The sequence below is a fragment of the Humulus lupulus genome, chromosome 7, assembly GCF_963169125.1.
Source record: "Humulus lupulus chromosome 7, drHumLupu1.1, whole genome shotgun sequence".
In the NCBI taxonomy this organism is placed as follows: Eukaryota; Viridiplantae; Streptophyta; class Magnoliopsida; order Rosales; family Cannabaceae; genus Humulus; species Humulus lupulus.
Window position 1 is genome coordinate 161,895,126 of NC_084799.1, and position 14,228 is coordinate 161,909,353.

At 38.0% G+C, this 14,228-nt stretch overlaps 1 long non-coding RNA gene across 1 annotated transcript; it reads right to left on the reverse strand.

The window, feature by feature from the left end:
* Positions 1-10,867: 10,867 nt before the first annotated feature.
* Positions 10,868-12,886, reverse strand: LOC133789979 (uncharacterized). The gene is made up of 2 exons (XR_009873825.1): positions 12,469-12,886; positions 10,868-11,304 (listed from the first exon to the last, which is right to left on the reverse strand). It is a non-coding gene; the product is annotated as an uncharacterized LOC133789979 (long non-coding RNA).
* Positions 12,887-14,228: the final 1,342 nt, after the last annotated feature.

A 14,228-nucleotide genomic window follows, 5' to 3' on the forward strand; every position in this document is an offset into this window, starting at 1 on the left:
GGAGAGATCCGATTAAATCTATACCTCAGACTGCGAACGACCACGGACTTTGCATCTGTTTCAGCTCATTAGGGGCTGCTCATGGAATTTTGGAGAACCTCTGGCACTTGTTGCACCTCCGCACAAATTCCATCGAGTCTTCATTCATTGTTGGACAGAAGTATCCTTGCCTTAGGCTTTGCCCCCAGCATGGTCCCCACAAAAGCCTTCGTGTACCTCTTTCATCAATTCCTTGGCCTTCTCTTTCGAAATACATCTGAGGAGTGGCATTGAGTATCCCCTTTGGTACAAAATTCCATCGACCAGAATATATCTAGCAACCTATCGCTGAAGGGTCTTAGCTTTATTTCTGTCCGCCGGTAAGACACCTTGCGTAAGGTACTCTATGTATGCTGCCATCCATGTATCGACCGCCTGAATCACCAAAGAGGTCTCCTCTACTTGGATGCTTAGCACAAATATTCGCTTAACTGGCACTATGTTTAGAGTATTAGCATCCTTTGCACTTGCTAATTTGGCCAAAGAATCAACGTTTGAATTCTGGTCGCGAGGTACTTGCTGAAGGGTGTACCTGTCAAACTGCGCTAATAGATCCTTCGTTTGTTTAAGTAAGCAACCATTTTTAAACCTCGAGCCTGGTACTCTCCCATGATCTGATTTACCACCAGCTGAGAGTCGCTGTAGATGTCAAGTGCCTTTATGTTCATGTCCCTGGCCAATCGTAACCCAGCGAGCAGTGCTTCATACTCGGCCTCGTTGTTAGAAGCAGTGAAGTAAAACCTGATTGCGTAGTGAAATCGATGCCCTTCAGGCATCATCAAAATCACACATGCTTTTGCGTGATGTTTATTAGAGGAGTTGTCCGTGAACAACTTCCATGAAGGAGTTTGGTTTTGAAGCTCAGGTTCTTCAGGTGCTCCTGGCTGCTTGCCATCTGGAAGCCCGGTGAACTCTGTGATGAAGTCAGCCAGGGCTTGCCCTTTTATTACTGCTCGTGGCAAGTAAGAGATATCAAACTGTCCAAGTTCGACCGCCCATTTCAATAATTTGTCTGCGACTTCTGGCTTCTGCAGAACTTGCCGTAGAGGCTGGTTGGTCAAAACCGTGATTGGGTAAGCTTGAAAGTAGGGCCGCAGCTTCCTGGAGGCTAAAATTAAGCAATAGGCTAACTTTTCAATAGGAGGATATCGCAGCTCCACCCCAATTAGCCTCTTGCTTACATAATAAACAACCTTGTGTACACCTTCTTCTTCTCTTACTAAGACAGCACTAGCAACATATTTTGTGATCGCTAGGTAGATGAACAAAGTTTCTTTATCAACCGGCTTTGATAGGATCAGTGGTTGCGACATGTGAGTCTTCAATGCTTGAAAAGCCTGCTCGCACTCCTCCGTCCATTCGAATTTCTTGTTGCCTCTAAGTAGATTAAAAAATGGGACGCATTTGTTCGTCGATTTGGAAATAAATCTACTAAGAGCAGCAATTCTTCCGGTCAAGCTTTGAACATCCGTGATCTTTGCTGGAGATTTCATATCGACCAGGGCTTTGATCTTCTCGAGATTGGCCTCAATTCCTCTCGAGTTTACTATAAATCCCAAGAACTTCCCTGATCCTACTCCGAAGGAGCACTTGAGGGGATTCAACTTCATCTGATATTTGTTCAAGACGTTGAAGCATTCTTGCAAATCCCCTATATGCCCTTCTGCCTTCTTTGACTTAACCAACATGTCATCAACATATACCTCCATGTTTGTGCTGATCAACTCCTTAAACATGTGGTTGACTAGTCGCTGGTAAGTCGCACCAGCGCTTTTCAAACCGAAGGGCATTGCTTTGTAACAGTAAAGCCTTGTGTCAGTCCGAAAGCTAGTGTGATCCTCATCAGGAGGATGCATACTAATCTGATTATACCCAGAGTATGCATCCATGAATGAGAGAATCTCATGCCTTGCAGTGGCGTCGACCAGTTGGTCGATTCTAGGGAGTGGGAAACAATCTTTAGGGCAAGCTTTATTAAGGTCTGTGAAATCCACGCATGTTCACCATTTTCCATTCAGCTTGGGAACTAGCACAGGATTAGAGACCCATGATGGATAAAACACTACCCCTGATGAATCCATTCTCCTTCAGCTTCTCGACTTCTTCTTTTAGGGCCTTTGATCTATCTTTGTCGAGCAGCCTCCTTTTATGTTGTACCAGTGGAAAACTTTTGTCTATGTTCGGGACATGGCTAATGACTGCAGGGTCTATTTCGACCATGTCTTTTTGTGACCAGACAAAGACTTCCTGGTTTTCCTTCAAAAATTCCACCAGTGCTTGTTTTGTTGTTGTCTCTAAGTTTTTACCGACTTTCACAACCCTGGTCAGATTTTCTTCATCGAGTTGGACCTCTTCAAGGTCTTCGATGGGTCCTATCTCTTCATCAAAATCCCCAAAGCAAGGGTATAAATCTCTGTCCTCACTTTGGGCAACACCCTATTTTGTGATATCATCACCTGATTGGGCTTGTACATCAGTCGCCATTTGTAACTCTTTTCTGGCAACTTCCCTCGATATACCTTTCTTTGCCTTAGTTATCGAGGCATTGTAGCATTCCCTCGCTTCCCGCTGATTTCCCAACACACATCTTATCCCTGCGTCGGTTGGGAATTTCATGGCCAGGTGCCATATCGAGGTAACGACTCGTAGGTCGACCAAAATTGGCCTCCCAATTATAGTATTATATGCCGAAGGACAATCAACTACTATGAAAGTAGTGAGTAATGTCCTGTTAGCAGGTGCAATACCTGCTGTAATTGGAAGCCTAATCGACCCAGTTGGGGCGAGCCCTTCGCCAGAAAAACCATAGATGGTTTGGTTGCATGGCTCCAAGTCTTTTATGGACAACTTCATTCTTTCAATTGAGGACTTATATAGGATGTTGACTGAGCTTCCTGTGTCAACCAACACCCTCTTCACCATCATGTTGGCAATTTGCACGTCTACGACCAGCGGATCAGAGTGTGGGAATCGTACGTGTTGGGCATCGTCTTCAGAGAAGGTTATCAATTCCTCCTCTGTTCGAGCCTTCTTTGGTGCTTGATCCTCCACACTCATCATCTCGACGTCCTGGTCATGCCGTAGGGTTTGAGCGTAACGTTCCCTTGCTTTCCCACTGTCCCCTGCAAGGTGTGGGCCACCACAAATGGTGAGTAACGTGCCTGCCACAGGAGCTGGCTGTAAAGGCGATGAGCGTTGGCATGCAGGCGCCTGCTCGTTGCCACTTTGAGCCTCTCACTGAGACCCTCCTGCGGCTCGCACATATCTCCTTAGATGTCCCTACTTGATTAGGAACTCAATTTCGTCCTTCAACTGGTTGCATTCATTAGTGTCGTGCCTGTAGTCGTTGTGAAAATGACATAATTTTGTTGTATCTCCCTTGGAGATGTCCTTCCTTATAGGCGCAGATCGCTTATAAGGCATGCTAGAGTTGGTCGCCTGGTAGACTTCCGCTCGACTTTCAACAAGGGTCGTATATTTGGTGAATCTCAACTCATATCGATTGCCTTTGGGGTGTTTATTGTCAGATGCCGATGGCTCATTGCTCGCCCGTTTCCCACCATTTCAGCCATTTTCGTTCCCGTTCCCATTGCCCTTGCCGTTGCCATTGGGTTTCTCCGACCCGTTGGCGGGTTCTTCCTTTGGCCCCTTGTCCTTCGTGGGCGATTTCCCCTCATTGGAAATCCCATCCTCGAGCTTGATGTATTGATCAGCTCAATCCAAAAACTCCTAGGTACTTCTTACCCCATTCTTTCTTAGGCTGCTCCAGAGGGGAGAATGGCGTCTAACCCCAGCAGTTAGGGCCATCATTTTTCCTTCATCACCCATTGTCTTGGCTCCAGCCATTGCTCGCATAAAGCGCTGGACATACTCCTTCAAGGGCTCTCCCTTCTTCTGGCGTATCTCGATCAGCTGGTTGGCCTCTGTGGGATGTATGCGACCTGCATAGAATTGTCCATAGAATTCCTTCACGAACATCTCCCAGGATACTATACTAGCAGGAGGGAACTTAAAGAACCACTCCTGGGCAGTGTCAGATAGTGTTGTGGGGAAGATCCTGCAGCGGGCATCTTCTGACACTTTCTGTATATCCATTTGTATCTCAAATTTGTTTACATGAGATACTGGGTCTCTGTATCCATCAAAGTTTGGCAGTGTTGGCATTTTGAATTTACTGGGGGTTTTTGCCACAACAATCCTTTGCACAAACAGAGTGCCCCTCCTCCGATCGTACTCTATGTGGGAAGTTCGACCCCGACCAGCTATTGTACTGCCTGGTTCAGTGCATCAATCTGAGCTTGAACCGCTTCTGGGATCGCTGGGGCGACCGATGCCGGAGGAGCATACTCATCGTGCCTCTCACGACGGTCGTTGAGTACATCCCTCAAATCATCATCCCTGCGCCTCTGCTTGCTAACTCCTAGCCATCAAAGACGTTATACTGCCTGGGCTGCCCCCCAGCGTTATGGCTTGCTGGCCTATTTTCTCTAGGTGGGGGGCTTGTATCTCCACCTCTTTCCTCATTCCTTCAACCAGCATTTCCTCTACCAGAATCGGCTTCATTATAGTCATGGCCATCTCTAAACTGTGGCCAACTACGGCGTGACCGGCTGTTCACGCTATTTCCTCCTCGGCTGGAATTTCTCGAGTGTCAGGGGGAGGCTTGCGCTGGTCGTTGCGCCCTCGTGCATTATTATGCCGTGGGGGGCCCCTGACCGCAGAGCCCGACTCGTTGTTCCTTCTGATGGCAGAAGGACGCTGCTCCTGCTCGGTGGATTTGGCTCTTCGTCCCCTGGGCGCCTAGAGCTGCGGGGTGGCTTCCCGGCCCTATTCTGCCTCTGGCGCTGGGGATTGCCTCGACCAACTTGAGATGGAGGTTGTTGCTTAGGATCCCGAACTGGGACATAATCATGAGCCACAGGTGGCTGCTCTGGCCTTTGTGGGCTTGCCGGCTGGAGTGGAGGACTTGGGTTGGGAGTTCGTTGTGGGGGCGCGTTCGGTGGATAATTCGGTTGAGAGGCCGGCATAGCATAGCCTGTCCTCAAGCCAGTTGGATGGCTGCTTTGAGAGCGGCCATGGCATCCCTCTGCTGCTCACTCAGTTCCTGGCGCTGACGTTCAATTTCTCTCTGCTGCAGCGCCATTGTTTCCGCTGCGTTCTCCTGATTGGCCCTCAAATTGGCCAACTCATCCTACAACACCCCCAGTGTTGCCCTCAATGTTTCCGTATACAACTCTTCTTCTTCAAACTCTAAATGTGGTTCATTCTCCGCCACATTTGGAGGAGGAGGTTGAGGTGATGCAGCGCCAGCGGCCGGTCTAGCTTTCTAAGATGTCTTTGCCATTAGATTTTCTTACAGCTTCTTGATCAACCTCTCAATGAAAGCACCAGAATGTTGACTCTCGATTTGGCCAACGACACGGAGTCAAAAATACGACAAGAAATGAGATGATAATCAAGAATGGAATCTAATGGTAAAGAATAGACACAAACGATTTATAGTGGTTTGGCCCCAATGAATGGTAATGAACTACATCCACTTAGTGCTATTATTAATATTGAATCCCAATGCCGTGATCAAAGAAATGGGGTTCTTGAGTTTCACAAGCCTTAGGGGAAATACAACTATTTGGAGGATAATTGCCCTGTATGCTCTTTCTCTCAGTATTCAGTAAAAGATTCAAAAGTCAAAAGTCCCTTCCTTGAGCTCTCTCATGCATATTTATAGGCCAAGGGGGGTTATATGGGCTAACTATCCTTAATATCCGTGTATCAAGGCAATAAAGAGGAAATAATCAACGTAGTTATTATAAGATTACAATCTTTTAAGGAAATAAACCGAAGCATACGACCAGCCTGGTCGCATCTAATCATGAGGTTTGACAAAGCAACGGGTAGCTAGTTGATAATCGAACAACACCTCTTTATTTTGACTATGCCACGTGTCAACCACGTGTGAGAAATCCTTGCCACGTCATCAACAGCCATTTTTGGGTAAACACAAACATAATGATTTGATCAAATATAAATTGGATGGTTTATAATTTTTCAAATATGGTTTTTTTTTATTCCTAACAAAGTATAAGACTTATAACGTTCATTTTCTAAAATACAAAAAATATGCTCATCAAATTTCTTCCAAACAGGACAAGAGATTTACACAAACACATATGCAAGGCAAGATAATCAATTTATTGGAAATTTCAAATAAAACAAACCCCTGAGGATTTCCTGAGGGAATCGAATCTGACTGTGTCTAAAGCTTTAGTAAAAATATCTGCAATTTTTTTGTTAGTCTCAACATATTCTAAAATCAATGTTTTATTTTGAACAAGTTCCCTAATAAAATGATGACGAATGTCAATATGTTTGGTGCGAGAGTGCTGAAAAATATTTTTGGAGATATTAATAGCACTTGTATTATCACAAAAAATGTTTAAAGTTTTAATATCAAATCCATAGTCTGCCAACATTTGTTTCATCCACAAAAGTTGAGTACAATAGCTACCAGCAGCTATGTACTCAGCCTCTGCTATTGACAAGGAGATGGAGTTTTATTTTTTACTATGTCAGGAGACCAAATTGTTTCCTAAGTAAAAACAACCATCACTTGTACTTTTGCAGTCATCAGTGTTTCCTGCCCAAGCTGCATCACTATAACACACAAGGTTAGAGTGTGTTTCTTTGGAGTACCAAATGCCTAAATCAAGAGTATTATTGATATAACGAATAATTCTTTTTACACAATCACATGAGACTCCATGGGGTTCCCTTGGAAGCGAGCACACACTCCAACTTTGAAACATTTTTCATGGGAAATTTTCAAATGTTTTCCCAATCGACATGGTTCACATTTACCAAAAAAATATTTACTTAAATTCGGTAAATCATGAACATGACTCACACTTCCAATTTTTCTCAAATTTTCAAAATCCACATTACCATGTTTTTCACGACACAAATTAGTATCACTCCTTGTGTTTGTGTGACAACTGTGTGATTGAGATAATGTGTAACAATTGTCAACAAATTTATAACCCTTCAAAACATAATTTCCATTTTGGTCAAGCACAAAACAATTATCATGAGAAAAATTTACAAACAAGTCTTGGTCAGAAATTTGACTTATATTAATTAGATTAGTTTTTGCAACTTTGGTAGTCCTTCATAATTTAGAGTGTCACTACCAAGTACCTTACAAGACTTACCATCTCCAAATGTGACTTCCCCATTTTTCAAAGTCTTGAAGTCAGTGAGTATGCTTTTGTTACCTGTCATATGCCTAGAAGAACCACTATCAAAATACCAAGAGTTAAAAGCACATGTTCTAAGACAAGTAAAGGCAGCAAGACATTTGAATTCATTTTTATTCACCCAAGCTTTCTTAGGTCGTGTCCTTTTCTTCAAAGGAATTTGTCTCAAATTACCATGATGATTAAAGTAATTTTTTTTGAAGAAAATTAATCAAGGTAAAACATTTAGGTCGAATATGACCTTTCACTCCACAGAAATTGCAAATTGGAATAAAATGACCAGTTTTTTTATTCTCAAAATTTCTGGTCTGTTTCTCATGTGTTGTGACAGATTGAGAAGATGATGCCACATGAGTTTGAGTTGTTCCTGCAAAAGGGTCAGTTGTCGAAACAATAGGAAGATTTCCATAAATATAAATTGTTTTTCCTTTAGGTTTAGATCCATTTGATCCTAACCTAGAAAAATCACAAGCTTTTTGACCTACAAGCAGAAAATCATCCAAAACCATAGATCTATGATTAAGCAATTTGGCACCTTTCACAATTTTATCAACTTCATTAGACAAATGATTGATTTCAGAATCTTTAGCAACAATCTCAATTTCATATTTTTTAACAAGAGAGTCAAGTTCTTCATTTCTCTTCTTGCGAACTTTGTTATTGTTTGCCATCAAGCAATTATCTGAACATACTTTCAACCATTGATCATACATCTTTTTGTATGATTCTTTCAAGGAATCCTCATCCAAATCGGATTCATTCGAATCACCATGGGAACCCTCATCTGTTGAAATAGTATTATTTAAACAAACAAGGTTCTCATTCACCTGCACAGAAATAGGTAAGCAAGAAAAAACAGAAGTTAAGGCAAGATTAGAATTTTCTTCCTCATCACTACTTTCAGAGTCCTGGTCACTCCAAGTGACTGCCATGTCCTTCTTATTTTTCTAAGGTATTGGCACATTCAGATTGAATATGTCCAAAACCATCACACTCCCTGCATTGAATACCTTTGTTATTAGTAGATTCAAAAGGTTTTGAAAAATTATTACCTTTGGAGGATTTATACATGTTTTTCTTGTTACCAATATTTTTCATAAACTTCTTAATTTTTTTTTGATAACAAGATCATTTCATCATCATCTTCCTTATTTGAGCTTTCCATTTTCTCTTGGAAGATTTCAAGGTAATTGATTTCTCTTTCACAGCAATTGGTTTCTCTTGATGGCATATCTTTTGATTAAGTTCAAAAGTTCGAAGAGATCCCATCAATTCCTCAACCTCCTCAATGGCTGTGATCTTGGATTGAAACCTGTCAGGAAGATATCTAACAATTTTCCTAACCAAAACAGAGTCAGACAACTTTTCTCCTAAAGCAAAATATTCATTAGCAATGTCAGACAATTCTTCATAAAACTCAGTGAGGGTTTCTTTTTCTGACATGCGAAGATTTTCAAATCTAGTGGTCAACATTACAAGCCTAGATCACTTAACATCAGTAGTTCCTTCAAATTGAGTTTGAAGGATTTCCCAAGCATCTTCAACAGACTCACAAGAGGAAATCAATTTTATATAAGTTTCACCAACTCCATTAAAAATTCCATGTAAAGCTTTATTATTATAAATTGAGAATTTATCTTCTTCATTAGACCATTCAAGTTCAAATTTTACCTGTGTCTTACCGGATTTCGAATCTGTCTCGACAGGTGGTGTACAGCCAGTTAATATTGATCTCCAAGCCCTTTCATCAAGGGATTTGATAAAAGCTTTCATCCTTACTTTCCAGTATGGATAGTTTGTATCATTCAGTAATGGAGGGCGAGTGATAGATCCTCCTTCTACAAAGATAGACAGTTCATAAGAAACAAAATAAATGGAAAACCACAAAATCTCACTAAGAGTTTAGTGACCTACTTTGATACCAATTGAAATTCCATTTTTAGTAATTACCAAATTAATTAAACCATGTTAATTAATTAAAGTGCGGAATGGTAATTAAATGTTGAAATAGATTTCAGTTCTGTCTGGACAGAATCCGAACTTGTCACGCAGAAACTGAACACAATAAAAAGACAATGCAAAACAATAAAGAACACAACGAATTTTTACAAGATTCAGAAACTCTTTCGGATAGCCTACTCCTTGGGGCCACGCCTAGAGAATAAAACTAATTAATAAAGAATCACAAGTAAAAAATATTGACATAAACAAAACAAGACTCCCTCTTGAGATTTGCCGCAACTTTGTTGTACTTCTCTTTACTAATCTGATCTTGATTGAAACGCTCAACCACTTGAACTCCAATGGCCAGCGAGTGCTTGCATCCTCCCGACGCAAGGCTTGTAAAAATCTTCTCCCGAAGACTATAAAAGTTGTGTTCAAATTACAATGTGTATTCACTCATGAACGTGGTATAAACTCACCACAAAAAACTAAACACTCATATTTTCTACAAGATCACGTAAATACTATGATCTTGAATAAAAAAAAGGAACTCTCACAAATATTACAATACACTCACAAATTATGCATCTAAGAGTTCACTTTTTCTCACTGCCTTTAGAGCCCTATTTATAGAGTCCTTTTTGTGCTCATAAAGGTTGAGAAAGAATCTCCTAATAAAGGCAAGAATAATTGAAGATATTCTTGATTGATGAAGAATTGCCTTTTTTAGAAGATGCTGATCTGACAGATACGATTTCGGTGGGGACAGCTCAGACTTGTGTCGGATCGAAAACATGCTCAAGGTAGAAATAATAATTAATGACATAAAAGATTCAGTTTCCTAAATTTTCAAATCTTGAGCTGGACGAAAATATAAAGCCAAATATTTCATAAATGACTTTGAATAAGTACTGAATATTTGTAAGATATTACTTCCCTTTATAATCAAATTGTGATAAAATAAAGTTAAATAATGAATGTAAATATTCCACAAATCACAAGAAAGGGAAAGTGAATTTCGAAAATCATAATAAAGGGGAACAAAAATTGTTCTTTTAATAAAAAAGATATTTCTATAAAATAGGGAATTTACTTATTTGGTACCCTATATTTTTGCAAAGTATCATTTTGGTACCCTCTGTTTTCAATAATGCTCATATGGTACCCTGTATTTTAAAATTATACATATTTGATACCCTAGACTCAGATTTGATAGATAAAATTTTGTCAATATTATCAAATTGTCATTAGTTATATGTAATTAAGTAATTAAATTTAAATTTGGACCTTATATAATTGATAAAATTTTATTAATTAAATTTGAGTTTAGGGTACTAAATATGTATGATTTTAAAATACAGAGTACCAAATATGTACGATTTCAAAATATTGGGTACCAAATGAATATTATTATAAATACATGGTACCAAAATGATACTTTGCAAAAACACAGGGTATCAAGTAGTTACTTACCCTATAAAATATGCCAATTTTAGGATTTACAATTCATCATTGCATTCAAGATTTCATGTCTAGGGTTTTGAAATAACCCTTAACCTAAAATAAAACTACTCCACAATCACAAAATGATCATAAACATAAACATTAATTAAAAATAAAGAAAGTCTAGAGAAAAGAAGAAAAACTAGATTGAATGGAAAAGAATGTTGTTTTTTCTTATCCTCTATCGCTCTAATCTCCAAAAATTTGTAATCCAAACTTATTCTAAAAGTTAGCCCTAAACCCTTTTATAGTCCCCTTGAAATTACATTAAAAAGTAAAATTAAAGTTGAAAAAGTGTCGTAGGTCGTGGCCACTGATGTCCACTGCTGCGGTAATAAAATGTGATTTTTTAGAAAATCGAGCATAGGTCGCAGTCATTAAAATCCTCGCCGCGGCCGTTACCCACTTTCTTGGAGGCCGCAACCATAAGATTGTTTTCCCTTTTTCTTCTTTTTTCTTCAACTTCTTCCGCTCTAGCCTCGAACCTCAGGTTTAGGGACTTCTAAAACACTTCAAACTCTTTCTAAACTTCATTTTCTTGAGTCTTATCATCTCCCTTCAATATCTAGCCACAAAATACACAAAATTCATTAATAAACTCTCATAAAATGTTTTGTGGCCTAAAAATCAAAGACTCGCAAACAAAGATAGAAACACATAAAAATGCTAGAAATCAACAATATCTAAGTGAGAAAGGATCACAAATATATAATCCAAAGTGCCCTAATCAATAATTTTAATTTTTTTTTCTAAGTTTTGATTATTTAATTCTTCAAATAAAAACAAAAATAACTTGATAATTATTTTTTGTGATAAATTATGTGGGTTCGACTCTCCATTTATACTTTATTTATTGTTGTGATAACGTGCACTTGCATTGTTTGAAAATTACACAACATTCACATTATACTCTTTTTTTGTGGCAATAAAAATTTCAATAGAAACAATTGTTGGGTGAAATATATAAATGCGCAAGTGTATATAGTCAACAAGTAATAAAGTGATAAGAATAAGTATCATCTCAACAAGGATTAAATTAGCAAATAATCGGGCAAAAATTAATACTAAACAACTTGGAACAAAACAAGTGAAAATAAAACAAACAAATTTGGCTGATCTCAAAACATAAGCAAGGAAGTAAATAAAACAAACAAATAATAAGATAGCAAGATTAAGAAATGAGCTAGAATAACTAATTCTTTCTAATATGCAAATACTGACATCAATGCTATAGTAAACTGAGTATTATTAATTAGGAATTCCAAGCAAGTTCATAGGCTTCCGTTGAAGTCACTATGATTTAAATTCTTTAGTTAAATCAAACATATGTCTATGCTAATCTAACTTCAAGAATACATTTCCAAGCACTAATTCCATCAAGTTATGCCAGGTAATAATATATGCCCATACCATTACAAATTACAATCAAAGAGAGTAAACTTGCATCATTCAAGTCTTGTGTCCATTAACTCTAACCCTTTCGATATTAGAAGTTAATTCAATTACTCACAATTGATGGCCAAACAAAAGTAAAGAGTAAACAATAGAACCACTTGAATGAATAAAACCTCAATTTCACATTAACACCGTTAACAAAACTCAAAAGTCACATATTAGAATTCATCAATCATTCTAGCTATGAAAAATTTAGCTTATAACTACAATCTAAAAAATACCCATAATAAAATAATTCATAGTTAAGAAAATTCAAAGAAAGAAATAAAAATACTAAGAAGAGAGTAAAGAGAATCAAGCTGAAATGAATGTCTTCAATAACTATTATCTTCAAGCTCTCTTCCTTTGTGCTTTCTTTCTCTCCTTTTCTTTTTTCTCTTTTTCTTCTTCATTCTCTTGTTTCTTCAATGGTGGCTGCTAAAAAAATATGTAGAGGGTATAGAATGGTGGCTGAATTTTCTTTTAAAGTTAGAGTTCCAATTAGAGAAACCCTACTTTTCTCCTTCCTCCACATGTCGCAATCTCTCTTCTTTTGGGACCACTTTTATTTAAATCCCAGCTGGCTTTTTTTTTTTCTTCATAAACCACCAAATAAATCATAAAAAGCTCATTAAATGACCAACCATCCTTGTTTTCCACGTTGGTCCCTCAATAGCTACTGTGCTCGAAATACTGCAGTATTGTTGTAGTAGTCTGAAATATTCTGCACCAAAAATTAGCATTTTAAATCTATTTATCTTTCTTCAAAACTACTTGTAATTGAGGTAGATTAATTAATTCATGAGAAACTAAATAAAAATAATATAAAAATTAATTAAAACAAATATAAACTATTAAAATTAATATTTATGAAAAACTAAATAAAACTGTCTAAATTAAACTAAAAATTATTGAGAACAAAGCTAAATTAATGCACCAAAAGAGATAAATAAATCTATTTTCATAGAGCTATCAACAATCAAAGTGAATTACAACATAAAAGAAAAGAAGAAAAATCCTCTAACCAAACAAGTTCTTTGTCCATCTTAAGAGCATGCGCAACTAATCCACAAATAACTTCATTGGTAAAATGTCTGACATGGATTAGGATCACTCTAGGAAAGTTAGACATCAAACTCAAAAATATACTCGAGTAGAGATTCTAGTTTATTAAACTATGATGATATATTAATGAGAGTAGTGACTACTAATTTAGATTCTAATTCACAAAAGTGAAGATAGACCAACAAAAAGTGACCAATCTAAAGCCACACATTTTTCCTATATAACCAGTAAGCTGGCTACAACAAAAAGAACGACACATAAAATAAAAATAAATAGGCATGTGTTGTACCCATTTTTGGCACAATGGTATGCGTGGCAAAAATATGCTAACAATGATGCACAATAACAAGCTATTCATTGAAGAAAAGGTAGCTAGTCGCCACACAAGACATAGTCTGGTCGCCATATTTGCACAAGTTAGGCAGATAATGTGTGTATGTATATGTACTTTATTTAGTTGGTAAATTGCCAGCTCTATACTCGGATTTCTCGGGATTTAGCCATAACTAGTGATGAACGTCTAGGATTCAACCACACTCATATGCCCACTATAAACACGTGAACAAAAATCATAAATTAGTTAGAGACTCCATTGTACTTGAGAGCATTTACTCCACTCAAATGATACTAATTCATTTGATCTTGGTGTTTTGAGTCCACAAAAGTTATAATATTGACTACGTGGATGTAGGTCATTTATTGGACCGAACCATTATAAATCTCCTCTAATTTATTTATGCATTAAATATCCTTCAAGTTCGTGCATTCTTCTCATTTTCTCATTAAATTATTCATTGAATAAAAACATACTCAAGATTCTGGTGCTTTCATTGAGAGTCAGAATTAACTTCAAGAAGAATATTCACTATACAGTAGTACTTTTCCACGATGGCTCCAAAAAGAGCTAACAACAACCTTCTGGTCCCACCACTATTGAATGTTTGGACTAGTTAAATACAAAGCCCAAGTGGTTTCATACTAGGAGTTATA